Genomic DNA, 16,622 nt, shown 5'->3' with positions numbered 1-16,622 from the left:
TATTTATTTATTTTATTCATTCATTCATTCATTCAATCATTCATTCATGAGAGACACACAGAGAGAGGCAGAGACACAGGCAGAGGGAGAAGCAGGCTCGTTGCAGGGAGCCCGATGCAGGACTCCATCCAGGACCCCGGAATCACGACGTGAGCCAAGGGCAGACACTCAACCATTGAGCCACCCAGACATTCCAAAGACCTGAAACTTTCATAGCATAAATGGCTTTTGGGGATGCAGATGTTCTTGGGAAAATGGCACAGTATTATTATTATTTTTTCCAGATTGCTATCTCAGTTTACTTCTGACAGTACCATGATTTAGGGATTCTTATTCTTTTCCCCAACCTTTTAGTATGACAAATTTTAGACTCACAGAAATGTTGAAGGTCTAATATCAACACTGCTATATTCATCACCTAGATTCAACAATTTAGTCTCTCTCTCCTTTATCTCCATACGAATTTGTGTACCTGTGTGTCTGTTAGATCTACACGTACACATGTTGTGTGTCTATATATTTTTTCCTTTTGGTTGAATCTTTTTGAAGCAAGTTGCAAACATTATGACACTTTAGCTGTTTGGGAGACAGAAACCACACGTGCTATTTGAGTGGAGAGAATTTAATGACTTAATGAGGTATAAAAGTTATAACCAGGTAACTGAAAAAATAGGAAGAGAACTCTAAGGAATCATGGAGGAGACAATTTCAGGAAGCATGTGCCATCTTTACAGCTGGGGGCATACAGATGAAAGGCTGGGATTATTAAACTAGAAGCCTAGAGGGGAGGCAGCTTGGCTGGTGCTGGCCTCTGAGCTGTGGGGCTGGGACCTGGACCTCTGACTGCGGGGTGGGTGGAGGGGCTGGCATCTGTATGGGGCTGGATTCAGCGTCTGGCACAGGAAAGAAGTGCTGCTGCCAGGGTGAAGAAGCGGTGCTGAGCGGTAGAGCAGGAACGGGAAGGCAACCGGAGGGAGCAAGTCCCCTCTTCCCCCTTCAGCCTTGTAGGCTCTCTCTAGCGCCCCCTTTTGGCAGATACTATCAGGGTTTGCAGAGTCCCAGACCCAGCATCAGAGGCCAAGTACGGAAGAGTGAGTTTGGAGTCCAGAGACAACATTTTACTAACTGGCACAAACCTTAAATACTTTAGCATGCATCGCTGAAATTAAGAAGGCACTCCTACCTATACACAATATCATTATCATGCCTAAGAAACAGTAATTCCTAATATCATCTAATATGCAATCTGTGTTACAGTTTCCCTTATCTCCCAAATGGTTTTATGGCTGTGATTATAATCTTTTAGGGAGTAATCCAGTCAGCATTCCTGCATTGCATTTGCTTGATATATTTTAGTCTCATTCTAGAAGAGTCTACTGCCTCCCTCTCCTTTTTAAAATTATTATGATGAGAGGCTAGGCTGGTTGAGTTGTATAAAGTGTTTCTTCATGGTGTTTCTTTACTGATTCTTCTGTCTCCAGTATTTTCTGTATTCTAGAAGTTAAGTCTGAAGGCTTGATTGGATTCATTCATTTTGGCCAGGAATTATTCATAGGGGGTGTTGTGTTCTTCATTGCAATGTGTATTTTAGCATATGAATTCTAGTGTCATCTCTTAAGACATGTATTAACTTCCAATACACTTTTGTACCCCTGGGAGCAAAAGCCAAATGATTCTCATGAAAAGGGAAGAGGACAGTCGTTTTCGTTGTGACAGGTGCCCTTATCTCCCTTCCCTCCCCCCCTCCACAGACTGCGCCCTCCCTGACCATCCTCTTGCGTCATCTGGAGATGTTCTGTACTATGTACTGGAACTTCTGCTTATTCAGACTAGGTTTTATCCCCAAGCATCCTGTTTTGCAATCCTTTGGGTTCCCTACATGACCTGCCAGTGTACAGTGTGGCATCACCGGTTCCCTGGGCATGCCAGGCTTGGCTCTCTGCTGCCCGAGTGCTCTCAGCTGCAGAGCCAGTTTGCTAATTACCTGTGAAAGGGGAGTTTTCTCTTCTTTTGCCTGCATGATTCTTTGTGAGTTCTTACAGGGGGTACCTTGCCAACCCTGCACTGTGTCATAGCATCTCTCTTCTGTGGATGTGCCTTTCTCACTAGAGATTCTGGACTGTCTCAGCATTCCTGCTGTTCTCTCTGCCTTGTCATTCACCACTTGGGATCTTGGCCATCCTGACCTTTCTTTGGTATCACCAAACAGAGCCTTCACCTACTACTTTGGATCCTCTTTCTGGGTTTTAGTTTCATCAAATCCAGGTTGCTTTCCCATATGCATGAGTTGAAAGATCAGGCATGCTTGTTCTAGCCAAGTCATAGGCTCAGAGTTTTAGGTTCATTTCTTTAATTTGGATGCCTCTAGGGTTCCAGGTTTAGTGAAGTTTTGAGGAAGACCAGATGTAAGAAAACCAGGATTTCTTTTTTTTAATAAATTTATTTTTATTTTATTTATTTATTTATTTATTTATTTATTTATTTATTTATTTATTTATGATAGTCACACACAGAGAGAGAGAGAGGCAGAGACACAGGCAGAGGGAGAAGCAGGCTCCATGCACCGGGAGCCCCGCGTGGGATTCGATCCCGGGTCTCCAGGATCACGCCCTGGGCCAAAGGCAGGTGCTAAATCGCTGCACCACCCAGGGATCCCCAATAAATTTATTTTTTTATTGGTGTTCAGTTTGCCAACATATAGAATAACACCCAGTGCTCATCCCATCAAGTGCCCTCCTCAGTGCCTGTCACCCAGTCACCCCTCCCCACCCCGTCCACCTCCCTTTCTACCACCCCTAGTTCGTTTCCCAGAGTTAGGAGTCTCTCATGTTCTGTCTCCCTTTCTGATATTTCCCACTCATTTTTTCTCCCTTTCCCTTTATTCCCTTTCACTATTTTTTATATTCCCCAAATGAATGAGACCATATAATGTTTGTCCTTCTCCGATTGACTTATTTCACTCAGCATAATACCCTCCAGTTCCATCCACGTCGAAGCAAATGGTGGGTATTTGTCATTTCTAATGGCTGAGGAATATTCCATTGTATACATAAACCACATCTTCTTTATCCATTCATCTTTCGATGGATACCGAGACTCCTTCCACAGTTTGGCTATTGTGGACATTGCTGCTATAAACATCGGGGTGCAGGTGTCCCGGCAAAACCAGGATTTCAAGTTAAAGGAGAAATGGCAGCTGACTCCCAGTTTCTGCAAGGTGGGGGATTATGGTGAACTGGAGAGCCCATGGGAAAAATAACTATTGATTCCATGTAGCTTCTCCTATCAAGAGATAAAGAGATAAAGTCTATTTTGCTAACCCCTGAATCTGACTGATCTTGTGTCTTGCTTTAACCAATGGGACATTAATAAAAGGCATGTAGGCAGAGGCTTGAAAAATGCTTGTGTACTGTGACTTGCCCTCACTCGCTGATGGAAGACCACTGAGTTAGCCCACTGGACAGGCCACGTAGAGGAGAATTGGGGTATCCCATCCAACACCTGTCAGCTTCTGGCCACAGCCATATGTGTGAGCCTAGGTGAGACCAGCTGAAGAAACACTGAGTTGGGCTCAATCCAAATTGCAGATACTCATGGCTAGTAAATGATTATTGTTTTATGCCACTAAGATTTGGGGTGGTTTCTTAAACATAGCAAAGACTAACTGGTACAGGCACTGTGTGATGGGAGCAGTGCCCACTCAGCCCCTGCGTGGAGTTGGCTGCCAGAATATGGGCCCAGTATCATCCTATCTTCCAGTTTTTCCAGAGAAGCAACAAATTCAAGATTAGTTTTATGTGAAGTATTCTAACTTTTAAATTGGCTCCAATATTTGCCCCACATCATTCTTAATCCAGGGGAAGTGGTCATTTGAGGGGGAACAGAAGAGCCAGCCTCAGTCTCTAGGGACCCATGGCTCAGGGCTGGAATGGGAGCAAAGGCATCTTGGCCTGCCTTGGAGCACTGAGTCAGTAACAGATATTTGTGGCAGGGTGAGGCTCCCTCTGAAAAAATCCCCTTCTCAGGATTTTTTTGCTCATTTTTCAAGAATCAAACAAAATGCCATCTTCTATGACCTTCTCTACCACTTTGTTCAATCCTCCATCAGGGTACATAAATACTGTACTCTTCTCCCACCATCTGCCTCCTTCCCTTGACTTGGAGGAGCTTCTGGAGGGCCATATTTAGGGGACTTATTTACCTTCCTACCCTAATGGCCAGACCAATGCTTGTTGAAGGAACAGGTGACCTGGTGAATGCCTGGAATGTTCTTGCGTGCCCCTCCTTTCTTTGGGACAGCCTGCATCTTGTCACTGGAGATGACAAGATTTCATCTTTCCTTGAAACCCTGTATCAGAGTGAGTCATTGAGAACAAATGTTCATCCAGCTAAGGAATTCAAGAAAATGGAATTTTCTTACATTTTTGTCAGTTTAAGGAAAAGCAACAAATAAGCCAAAAATAAACCCCAAAACCAAAGACAAAGGTACTCTGCATGTCAAGTATGTCAGAGGTTAAACCCCAAAGATGGACTGTCAAAATCACTCTTGGCCTGGGAAAAGTATTAGCTTCCTTGGGGCCTTGGAGCTGGTACAGCCATAGGGCAGGTGATGTGGGCCTCTGAGGTGATTTAGCCCCAGTAGAAACTGCAGAGTTCTGTTGGGCCTGATAATCCGGGCCAGCCCAAACATCTGGCTGATTATGGAAAAGTAAAGCCTCCCAGAATCTGGTTCCCTAATGCCTTGTACTCCCATTGAGAGAGCGAGTGCAAGGACACACTTTTTCTATTTTCATTTACATATTTGACATCTCATAGTCCAAGACGTGGTGTGATCACGGTAGGCCAGAAAAACTGTGTGTGAAGGTCATCAAAGACCCTCAGGGGAGGCCTGGGGAGGAACAAATGTGTCTGGCAGGGCCTACTCCTCTTTCCTGCAATAGTCCTCTCTACCTAGCTGGTGGAGGGCTGCTTTGACTCTAAAGAGCCGGGCCTGGGGCCTGGCTGGGAGGCGCATGGCTTTTCTCTCTCCACTAGGGGGTGGGGGAGTTTGGATGTCCAGCTAGGAGGCTGCCTGCATGAAGTTCAACCCGGCAAGGAAACCAGGTGGCTCCCACAACTAGTGAGCTGCAGGGACCCGATGAAGTTGAGGCCTTTTGATGAGTTGCCTGTTGGAGGCAGGTCTGGTTCCTGGGGAAGAGTGAGCTATTGGGTCTGGCCCAGGTTGGCCCAAGGCAGGCCAGTGAGGGTGACTCCTCTGGGCTGTGACTCCTGCAGTCCCGACCTCCAGGCTAGCTAGCCTCCATCAGTGACGGCTCTGTCCCTTGTTACAGACCAGCCATAAAAGATGACAGTGCACTAGGTGGAGGACACAGGGATGGGTTTCATCTTCTACAACCTGGGCCCAAGGCTTTCCCATGGCAGGGCAGTCAGGGTGCCAGGAAACCTGCTGCCATTGAGAAAATATTTGCCCAGCCTCCTGCTAACTGCCCTTCATTCAAAATTTTATTCCTTTGAGTCAAGGTGTGGATGCTTCCCTGTGGTCTCTTTTAAAAATGCATCTCTGTCTGAGAGAAGGAATATGTTAACATAGGGCTGTCATAGATGCCTTAGAGTGAATTAATTGATCACGCTCCTCTACCTGCCAGGGTCCTTGATTGTGAAGCAGAGGACACAGAAAGAGGAAAGACAAAGGTGGAAGCCTGGGAGACCAACCACATTAAGAGGTCCGGGGCAGTCAGGGAAGAGTGGTGGTAGAGGCCTCTTGGCACCTTTCTAGGAGGGAAAAGATGGAGCAGAGAGAGGATTTTTGGAATGCAAGAGAGAACTGAAGAACGGGGCAATGACAGAAGCATTCCATAATTTAGCCTCATGCTGCCTTTCTGTCAGAGCTCCTGGAATTCTGGGTGGAATGTTTTGTTTCTCACCCCTCCCAACTTCCCCATCACTTGTCACTTACTGAGGGATTGACGAAAGCTTGAAATGCAAAATCAAGTGAGTTAACTTTCCAAGTCTGGATTTTCTGCTTGGTAAAATGGAGAGAACTTGACTCATCATTATTCATGGAAGGATCCAAGCACAGCATCGGCAAGGAAATACTCATTTGCCAATGCCATAGAAGAAAATCTAGAGCATCTCCCTTAATCCCTACTATGGAATAGTACTAAAAATATCCAGGCTGGTGTTTCTGGGATTTTGCAGTAGGGATTTGGTGAGAATGGAAGGCCAGAAAGATGCTAGCCTCAGCGTCTAGATCACCATCTGGTTGGACCAGGTGTTGTCATCAGCTGAGAGTAGGGAAGAGGGGCAGATTTGGCTTCTGGATTTTCAGAGAAGTGCCCCACTTTAAGATTTTTATTTAGGTGGGCTACCTATAGACTCAGGTTTTAAGTACACAAGAATTAAAGAAAAAAGTCCTAAAACTAAAATAGACAAGCCATGTACAAACACCACTTTTGATAATTTATACCCAAAGAAAGAATTACAGAAAACCAAAACCTGGACATCTAAAAAGCAAACAACGTAAGAACACATAGTGTTTCTCCATGGGATAAGCAAGATGTTTGTTTTCCTGCAGGGAGGCCCTTCTTGTCCTGTGGCCCACATGGTCTTCCCTGCTTCATCTTCATGGAAAGAAAGAAGTGTTGAAAGATCTATGAATCATCCCTCCTTCCTCAGGAGACCTTGGAGCAAACTCACAGAACACAGCAGGACAATTGATGTAAAGAAAGATGTGAGAGTGAAGAGGGACCAGGATGACACAGGAGAACCTACCAGGGGTAGACTTGAACACAGATGCTTGAGCCTTAAAGTCCTGTGCAGTTTCTAAAGGTGAACTACAGATCTAACTCTGAGCTCAGCAGTGGCCAAAGCAAAGGCAGAAATATGATCTTCAAGAGGCCTCATGTGGTCTGGCAACTGGACCCACATTGGCTCACTTAGGAGAAGCACAGTTCTTCTTCTTCTTTTTTTCAAGATTTATTTATTCATTTCTTCATGAGAGATGCACAGAGAAAGGCAGAGACACAGGCAGAGGGAGAAGCAGGCTCCCTATAGGGAGCCTACTGTGGGACTCGATCCCAGGACCCTGGGATCACGACTTGAGCTGAAGGCAGATGCTCAACCATTGAGCCAGCCGGGCATCCCAGGAGAAGCACAGTTCTTACTGGAACCAAACATCTGTCTGATTATGGAAGACTAAAGGTTTCTAGCCTGGGTTTTCACGGAGGAAACACTGTGTGATGAAGTCAAGGATCTCTTCACCACAGTGCTGCAGTACACGGAGCAGTGAGTTTTATACACCTCACCCAAAAATTCCCTCCATGGAGGCAGATGCCAGGTAAGCAAGGCCCTTCCAATGAAAACGATCACACGAGAACCTGAACCACTCTGACCCAAGCATTCAGCTCTTTCGTGGTTGGATTTTCCCCGAAGGTAAAATTTAGAAAATGTGGAGCAGTAACTTGCAAGGTGTGTCCTATGGGATAATAATATGCATGGTGTGAAAAAAGGTTAAGCAAAGGTAAGCAGGCTATTTTTGTAGGCTGTAAACCCTCTCAGAATCTTTCCTGGGCTGATACACTTAGACCTCTCCAGTTTGTGGTCTAAAACCTATTTAACTGCTTAACTCTGCGTGTGTCTGTAGGATGTTGAGCGTCCAGTGGAGGTGGGGGAAGACAAAACAAAGACAATTCCCCAGAACCCAGAAGTGAGGATGCTGCATCTTCTTGGTCCTCAGCTACATGCCTGCCTCAGACTTATTTTTGAAAGGGAAGCTTATGTGGTGTCACCTTGGGAAGCACTCCTCTGAAGCAGTGTTACATGATGTGGCTATAATTTTCCTGGGAAATGTAAATAAATAATCTAAATAGATTTATAACTACTTTAACAGTGAATATTCAACAGAGCCCTATCTGACCTTGCATCTGTGCAGTAGTGGGCCTGCCCACCACCCTCAGGCCATCCTGCTGTGGGTGGAGGTATGGATTCACACCTTTCCATGAATCTGCTATGGGATTTAGCCAAATCTGCCCCTCTTCCCTACTCTCAGCTGATGACAACACCTGGTCCAACCAGATGGTGATCTAGACGCTGAGGCTAGCATCTTTCTGGCCTTCCATTCTCACCACATCCCTACTGCAAAATCCCAGAAACACCAGCCTGGATATTTTTAGTACTATTCCACAGTAGGGGTAAAGGGAGATGCTCTAGATTTTCTTCTATGGCATTGGCAAATGAGTATTTCCTTGCCGATGCTGTGCTTGGATCCTTCCGTGAATAATGATGAGTCGAGTTCTCTCCATTTTACCAAGCAGAAAACCCAGACTTGGAAAGTTAACTCACTTGAGTTTGCATTTCAAGCTTTCGTCAATCCCTCAGTAAGTGACAAGTGATGGGGAAGTTGGGAGAGGTCTCATCCCTGATACCGTAGGAGAGTTGGCAGGGGAGAGTCAGTATTGTTCTGTGGCCCGGCCTTGGACTAGAGCCGTCCTGAGTATTGGCATGCCTGGTGAAGGGATGACACGTTCACTCTGGACTTTCATGAAGTGTGGGGCAGGGAGGAAGTGAAAGGAGGTTCAGAGTCAGAACCTGACAGTGCCTGGCCTTAGTGGATATGAGCTAGAAAATGAACATTATTCTCAATTTCTTAAACTGCCCAGTGCATCCTACTTCTTTTTCTCCTTAGGTTACATAGTGTTTTTTTTTTTTTTTTGTCTTCTTCAGGGGAGATTTCCAGATGGGATTCTTCAGGTTGTATGACAGTGGATCAGGTTCATATCCTATCAGATCTTCAGCATTCCCCCCAGTTTTGTGGCCAAATGTTTGGGAATGTTTGCTTTCCAATGGCAGCCATTCATTTATCTCTTTATGCAGCAAACATATATTCAGTGCTGACCATATGCAACGCTCGAGTGAGCAGATGCTCACAAATATATACAAAAGTCATCTGAAAGTTACATAAATCTCTGTATAAATAGTATAAACCACATTTCCAGCCAAAAATGGCAAGCATCATGTATTTGACAAAGAACATTTATACAACAAACCCTATTCTTTTAGTAAAGTGGTTCTTAAATAATTTACGCTCAAAGATTGTTGCTTACCAAACTCATCTGATCATTAAATATGGCCACCTTGATTTGGGATTTGGGACAAAGTGATGTGGTCAAGTTTTTGACTTTTCTATGTCTGATCTTGAGTGTCCTCACTCTGCTCGGCCCTAAGGCCTTTTTCTGTCCTTCCCTTTTATACTACTGCTCAGGACTAACACCCTTCATGCACTAGTGTAATCCTCCTATTCAGCAAACATTTACTGGCTGTGGTGGCTCAACATCTTCACATCGGACACACTCTCATCCCATCCCCTCCGAAAACTTCTAGAACCAACCTTGTGTAGGAAAACTGTCTCAGGAAATTTTCTCTTTAGCTTTCTGCCAGACAGGTCTCTAAAAGAACACAGAACACCCCCTTCTGGGAGAATTATAGTGAAGAGAGATTTAGCTGCAGATCATTTCCAAGCTAGATGATGTACTGTGCTCATAAGCTGTCTGAACAGTCTGTGATTTGGTTGGTAGGAAATGCGCAAACAGCGGAAAAAATCTCCAGGTGGTTAAAAGCCAGTGAAGATAAATTTCTTTTACAATCTCATTATTCAGTTAAAAAATGGTACATTGCGAATGAAATTCTCTTGACATGCTAGGTCAAAGATCAGAAGGGACTATTGTCTGCATCCTGGGGAGGATCAATAATATAATAATGGGAGATGTAATTCTGGTGTGTGGATAGTCATTCATTTGATTATGGTACAGATTCATATTTGAATGTCTTCCTAACTCGGCCATAGGATGCAAGTGGACAGTGAGACATTCTTCCCAGCACATGAGTGTGTCTGACAAGGAGTAATTAATGAACTTGTCAGTCGTGCTTCAGTATTCTGGAGGTTAGTGCCTGCTTGAGAGGATCTCCATACTGACAGTGGAGAAGAGGCATAAGTGGATTAAGCCATGAATGTCCAGTTGACCCTTCTGTCATGTGTCTCACTTTCCTCTTCATTGAGATGTCGTGTTGTCCTGTCTATCTCAGTCCTGTGGCTTAAATATTTTGTGTTGACCTCCACTGAGAGGGAAAATATTTCTGGTTGAGGATGTGAGATCAGATAGAAGTTGTGAGAGGAACCTTGTGAAACCTGCCACCAGTGTGATCCAGCCAGCATTTCCTGGGCAACTATTAATGTGAGTGTGTGTGCTAGCCCCAGAAAAGCTCTGTGGGGCAGTGAGGATCTCTAGTTCCTCCTCATTGATATTTTATCTCTTTTCTTGCCATGGCACACTGATATTTTACAGCTTGCAAATGGAATTTTCTCCTCAAGTATACCCCTTTCATTATTTGGAAAATCTGAATTTCACACTGGCACGAAGCAATATCTGTGGTAAATCAAGCCATCCTGCTCTCAGAACCCCATGAAATCTGCCTTTCCACCTTGAGGTTTAAAGATACATTTGTTTTCTTCTAGGAAAATAAGGGAGCAAGCTTCTTTTCTTCTTTTCCATGGGTAAGAGTAGATTATGATTTTAGAATATTGTCCTGGTCCAGCAAGTTTTGCAATGCAATGACCTCATCTGTATGAACTTATATTCCGTGGTCTTACAAAAAAAAAAAAAGGCATAGAAGATTAATAGGAGGGGTTATTTGAAACAATTGATACTACTTTATCTTGTTTGATATGCCTTTGGTTCTTAGCTTTTTTTTTTTTCTTTTTAAATTTTTATTTATTTATGATAGGCACACAGTGAGAGAGAGAGAGGCAGAGACATAGGCAGAGGGAGAAGCAGGCTCCATGCACCGGGAGCCCGATGTGGGATTCGATCCTGGGTCTCCAGGATCGCGCCCTGGGCCAAAGGCAGGCGCCAAACCGCTGCGCCACCCAGGGATCCCTAGCTTTTTGACTTAAAGATGTTTGTTTCCTGATTGATTACTTGAGAATGATTCTTGGATGTGTTTCAGCACTGGGTATTTTTTATTAAAAAATACAGATTTTTAATTAGAAAAAATGCAGAAAAATGTAAAAGAGGAAATTAAAATAGCCTATAATTGGGTTTTAAAAATTCAGTGCAGATATATATACCTATCTTTATTTATAAAAGTGGGTTCATATTGTACAAACCATTCGTAACAGTGTTTTTCACTGACTGTATTAAGAACATTTCTATGTTGTTTCATATTTTTCTCTATCATCATTTTAATGGCTGCATAGTTATTCCCTGTGTATAATGCTGTAATATATTAAACTAGTCATTCACTGTTTGGACAGTGAGGCTATTTCCAACTTTTTGCTTTTATAAACAATGCTTCACTTGACATCCAAATACATGTATCTTTAGCCATGGTGATTTTCCTTAGGGATAAATGCTTAGAAGTGGAATTACTATGTCAGAGTTTATGAATATTTCAACAGTTATTAATAGGTTTAGCAGTATTGCTCTCCAAAAACGTTTTTTACCAATTTATCCTTCTGTGAAGAGGGTTGAGGTTGTATACCTGTCTGTCCTCTTATCAACAAATACTGTAAAAAAATTTGAAACATATTTGCTAGTTTGAGAGGCAAAAATATGATCTGATTTCCATCATATGCTCTCAGTTATTAGTGAGGATGAATGTTTTATGTTTACTGGCTATTTGTAGTTTTTCTTTTATAAATTGCTTATTTATTTTAAATATTTCCCTCTCTCATCATAGTTTAAGGTAATTTCTTTTTTTATAACTAGAGATTTTTCAATTTTATGCATTAAATTCATCCTCCCTTCCCTCTGTGATTTTTGCCTTTGCCATGTGCTTAGCTCATAGTGTGTGTTTATATGTGCATTTTAGCCTTTATTTTAATTTTTTAGAGAGAGAGAAGGGGAAGAGGGGTAGAGGGATGAGGAAAGAGAGAATCCTAAGCAGCCTCCACACCCAGCGCAGAGCCTGATGGCAGGGCTTGATCCCACAACCCTGAGATCATGAGCTGAGCTGAAATCAAGAGTTGGATGCCCAACCAACTGAGCCCCAGGTGCCCCATTTTTAGCCTTTAATTTAAACATTGTAAATGCAACATATGCATACTCCATATGAGGGCTGTGGATGATGGATATGAGTGTAAAATAAGTATTAGTCCTCTCTGCCTCCTACTGTGCATTCCCATACCCTCAGGTAACTACTGTTTGCCATTTGGAAGCGCTTGGTTTTTAAAACAGGTGTAATTGATTTTTTGGTCAATGGAAGGATCATTTCCACATGTTTATGGTGTGATGGTATGCAGAGCTGGTGGTGGTGGTGGCTCCTTCCTCCACCTTATATTCAGTCAGCTTTCCATTCTCCACTTTGCGTTCTCTTTCTTCAGGCTCTAGGATCAATATGGTCAGCATGTGTTCATGGCTGGGGTTTGCGGGACTTTCAGCTGACAGACCCTTTGGTTGCTGCTCTGGGACCTTGAAAGTAGCTTGTCTAGAGACTGAAGTGGAATAAGAGAGGCACATTTATGATAGCCCTTTCTTCAGGGGCATGAAATTTGGTGTTAGATGCTTTTGTGCAGGCCAGACCTTCTAGAAAGGGACATGCTCCGTGGCTGGCATCAGGTGGGCTGAGTTAGGCTGTCTGGGAGCCACACCTGCCCTTGACTGCTGGTGACCACAGTCCCAGAGCTCATGTGCTCAAAGCTCTGTCCACTCAGCTGGTGATTTTAGGTTATATTATGATAAAGGATCAATCCTTGAAATGCTTTTGTCAATAGGAAGGGAACGGAATGTTTTGAAAGTTTCACACTTATCTTTATGGAGGGTTAAAATGAAATAACTTTTTTTTCCTATGTTAAAAAGAAGCCAGCCTCCATTTTTTACACAGTGTTCCTTAGAACACTATTACATACTCTACCAAGCCTCACAGGGAGGTAAAATGCCCCTTCCTGAATGTCTTTTCAAATCAAGAGCTTGAGTTGGATGAATATTGGTTTCATGCACAGAACATTTTTTTAAAGATTTTATTTGAGAGAGAGACAAAGAGAGACAGAGAGAGACAGAGAGCAGAAGTAGGGAGAAGAGGAAGAAGCAGTCTCCCCACTGAGCAGGGAGTCCCACGTGGGGCTCGATTCCAGGACCCCTGGGATCATGACCTGAGCTGAAGGCAGATGCTTAACCGACTGAACCCACCAGGTCCCCCTCACAGAACATTTTAATGTCTGATTTTTGTTCCTGTTCATAGTCTTAGAAAATACTCAGGTTTTCATCCAGGTTCAAACTGGTCTACCATTTTTTTTCTGGGGGGAAAAAACCCCACTTTGGTTTGTTTTACTCTTTGATAACAAGCTTAATTTGGGGGCCCTGCTCAGGGTTCAGGTAAAGAGTATGGGCTGTTTTGGTTACAGATTGACAGTGTGAGCTCTTGCTTCAGACTGGATTTCTTCATTTCAGGGGGAGGATCACTCATCTGTTAGCCAGCTACCTTCATGGCTCTCGAGAGCTGCCTCAGAATTCCCTGGGAGGGATGCCTCATCTCCTGGCCAAATGGTGCAGAGGGGCTGGGGACGAGTTGAGCAGATAGAACCAGGGGGCGGGGGAGCCATTCAGCAGAGCTCTTGCCCCTCCACTGGCAGGCCTGGGCTGCCTGGCGAGACAGCCCCAGTGGCCACCTGGCCTTTCCTGCTGCCTGACCTGCACCTTCCTGAAATCTGCTCACAACAGTTGAGTCCAGCAGCAGATGTCTGGGAGGAATGAATAGGAGATGAACATCATTGCGTGGAGGGTATGTGTGTCTGGGAAGTGCACCTGTGATCTAGAAGTTGACCATCTCAAAGGATCTCAGTCCTGGGATGCCTGGCTGGGTGACCTCTGGCAAGTGACTTCTTTCCTTTGAGCTTCTGTGCCTCATCTTTAAAGTGGGGATAATGTGATAATAACTGTCCTCTGCTGCAGGAAGGTTGTGAGTGTCGTATGTAATGGGTGTAGCACAGTGCTTGGAATACAGTAATGTGCTTAGTTGCTCTTGGGAATTTTGGGGGGATGTAGCACATATGCGTGGACTGTGGCCTAAAAATATCAAGGCAGTGTAAGAACAAGTAGGTGGCACAGACAGGTAAATCCTGCAGGAATTCAAAGCAGGGAGGAATTTCCAAGAGCTTGGGAGAGACGGGCAGTCTTCCTAGAGGTTTGAACTAGGCTTTTGAAGATAATTCTGTAGAGGGTAAAGGCAGAGCAAACTTGGTGTTTTCCGCTCAGAGCCTGGGAAGAGATCTGTATATCGACTCTCCACGGCCTTTGCTTTAGACGTTGAGGGCCTTGACCAAAGCCATATGACAAATCAGCGTCTGAGCTGCAGCTGGGAGCACTTTCTTCTGTACTTTACCCATCGGTGTTCTGTCAGTTATTGTGTTTTTGGGTGCAAGTGACAGAAAAAGCCCCGTTCAAGCTGGCTTAAGCAGAAAACCAAAAGAAAACAACAAGAACAAAATCCCAGCAACAGGGAAGGGAATGCATGGACTCCACTTTTGAACAGATCCTTCCCCCGGTGGCTCCTGGCGTGGCATGTGCTCCTCGCCTCGCATCCAACAGAAGCAAAGAAAGCACTCCCGTCCCCTGAGTCTACCATAGGGTCACGGCCTGGCTGTGCTCAGGGTCCACCCCAACCAACCACTGTGGCTGCGGCTCCCCACTGGAGCCTTCAAGATGACACAGGCTAGGAGGTTCTTGCTGGTAGGACAGGGAGTGGCTCTTGAGAAGACAAAAGCAGCCGTGCTCAATGCTGGAACAGGTTTACACACTTCTTGTGGTCATTTTGTCCACAAAGTTAGGAGGGGCACTGTAGAGTGGCCAGGAGGTGAGGGCTTCCTTTCTCTGGAGGTCTGAGTACAAATTTTATCTAGCAGCAGCAGCAGAACTAGAAATTGGGCCCTGGCTGCCTGTGCCCCCAGGAGGAGATGAAATTGGAGTGCCCATTGTGTGGTGCTGGCACATGGCTTTGAGGGGACAATCCAAGATGGGTCTGGAGAGCTGCCTAGTGGAGTTCTGGGTCAGTGGACTGTGGTAGTTGAACTGGTGACTGCTGAGCATTCCAGAGGCACTCTGGTAAGACAAGGAGAGCTTGAAGAGGGGAGGAATCCAAGTGCCTCGAGTCCAGGGCTCAGGATGGGGATGAAAGCCTGAGTGCCTGTGTGTCCCATGTCACCCTCACTGTCTTTCTGCTCAGGTGGGGAGCCAAGTTAGTTTCCCTGCCTGTGTGACAGTCCTGGGGGGCGGTGGGTACTCCAGAGGCAGTGTACTCCCTGGTCTGGGGCTGCCTGGAGGAGGGAGGTAGTCTTCTGGGGGTCAGTAGAAAGATGACTTCCAGGCCCCGTGGCCCTTGCTCTTTGGGTTGTGTAGAGCACACCTGGCCTGGCCTGTTTGCACCTGGTGTCCAAAATTATGTCCCTCAGAGGATTTATGTACAGTTGATATGTGAAGTGAGTGCTCCTAAAGCAGTAAGGGATGGGAATTAGGACCTGAAGTCAAGCAGGAGAATGATTTTTATTTATTTTTAAAAAAATATTTATTTATTTATTTATTTATTTATTTATGCTCAAGAATTTTATTAGTCTTTTTTTTTTTCTGGTCTACTTAAACTCTGGTTTCACTTCTAGTCTGTGCTTCACACTTCAGTTAAGAATCATCTGACATGTACATCTCATCAACTGTATTCCTGCTCAATTATTTTTTAAAAATGGCTCCCCATTACCTTTAGCATAAATTTCACCTTCATAGGACATAAATGTCAGTGATAATCTGGTCTCTCTGAACCTGCCTGGCCTCATCTCCCACTCTCCTCACATCATAAATGAAGCTTCAACATTGACCTCTCATTTGCCCTACACATGCCACAACCTATGTCACAAACTCAGGCTACAGGGTCTCCCTCCAGCCTCTATATCTGGTTAATTCTTATTCTTTTTTTTTGTATATTTTTTTTATTGGAGTTCGATTTGCCAACATATAGCACCCAGTGCTCATCCCGTCAAGTACCCCCCTCAGTGCCCATCACCCAGTCGCCCCATCCCCCTGCCCACCTCCCCTTCCACTATTCCTTGTTTGTTTCCCAGAGTTAGGAGTCTCTCATGGTTTGTCATCCTCTCTGATTTTTAACACTCATTTTCAGGAGAGTGATTTTTTAGACAGAACGCATGAGGGTGGCTTCAGCTCCATCTGCAGGGGACTCTGGGATGTAATCTACCTCTCAGAGCTGGTTCTGAGCAAAGAGAGCTGGTCTTTCATACCCCTGTGACCTTCTTCGGTTGTTGGCTTAGGGCCACCTAGAGGAATGTAAACTCCCACACTTTTTTGAAAGCTCAGGATTTTGTAAACAAAAACACATGGGGGGTGGGTACCAGAAAGAGCAAGAGGCACTGGGCTGGTGGAGCTTTGGTCTGGATGGAGCAGAGACTCTGTCTACCCCTGTAGTTTCTTCTGTTCATAAAACTCTACCACGTGTGTTCTTGCTGAGAACCCATGAGCACACTTCTTCCCGGGGAAGAGTCCAGGGAACACCCAAGTCTGTATCTGAAGGGTCCCTGTATTAACTGGGTCTAAGTAAACTGTGTTAAACATAATTAGCTCATCACACTG

General features: G+C 44.6%; 1 long non-coding RNA gene across 7 annotated transcripts in view; it reads left to right on the top strand.

Moving 5' to 3' along the window:
* LOC144312600 (uncharacterized) overlaps nucleotides 1–16,622 on the top strand; it is a 157,534-nt gene that overhangs the window by 14,161 nt on the left and 126,751 nt on the right. For 2 of the 7 annotated variants that reach the window (XR_013378105.1, XR_013378103.1), the window contains exon 3: nucleotides 6,575–7,336. The exons of the other annotated variants lie outside the window; for them this stretch is intronic. This is a non-coding gene — a long non-coding RNA (uncharacterized LOC144312600). The remainder of the gene's footprint in view (nucleotides 1–6,574; nucleotides 7,337–16,622) is intronic. 7 annotated transcript variants of the gene reach the window in all.

This window comes from Canis aureus, chromosome 4 (assembly GCF_053574225.1).
Source record: "Canis aureus isolate CA01 chromosome 4, VMU_Caureus_v.1.0, whole genome shotgun sequence".
In the NCBI taxonomy this organism is placed as follows: domain Eukaryota; kingdom Metazoa; phylum Chordata; class Mammalia; order Carnivora; family Canidae; genus Canis; species Canis aureus.
The sequence above is the reverse complement of the archived record's forward strand: the minus strand, read 5'-3'. Positions and strand labels throughout refer to the sequence as shown.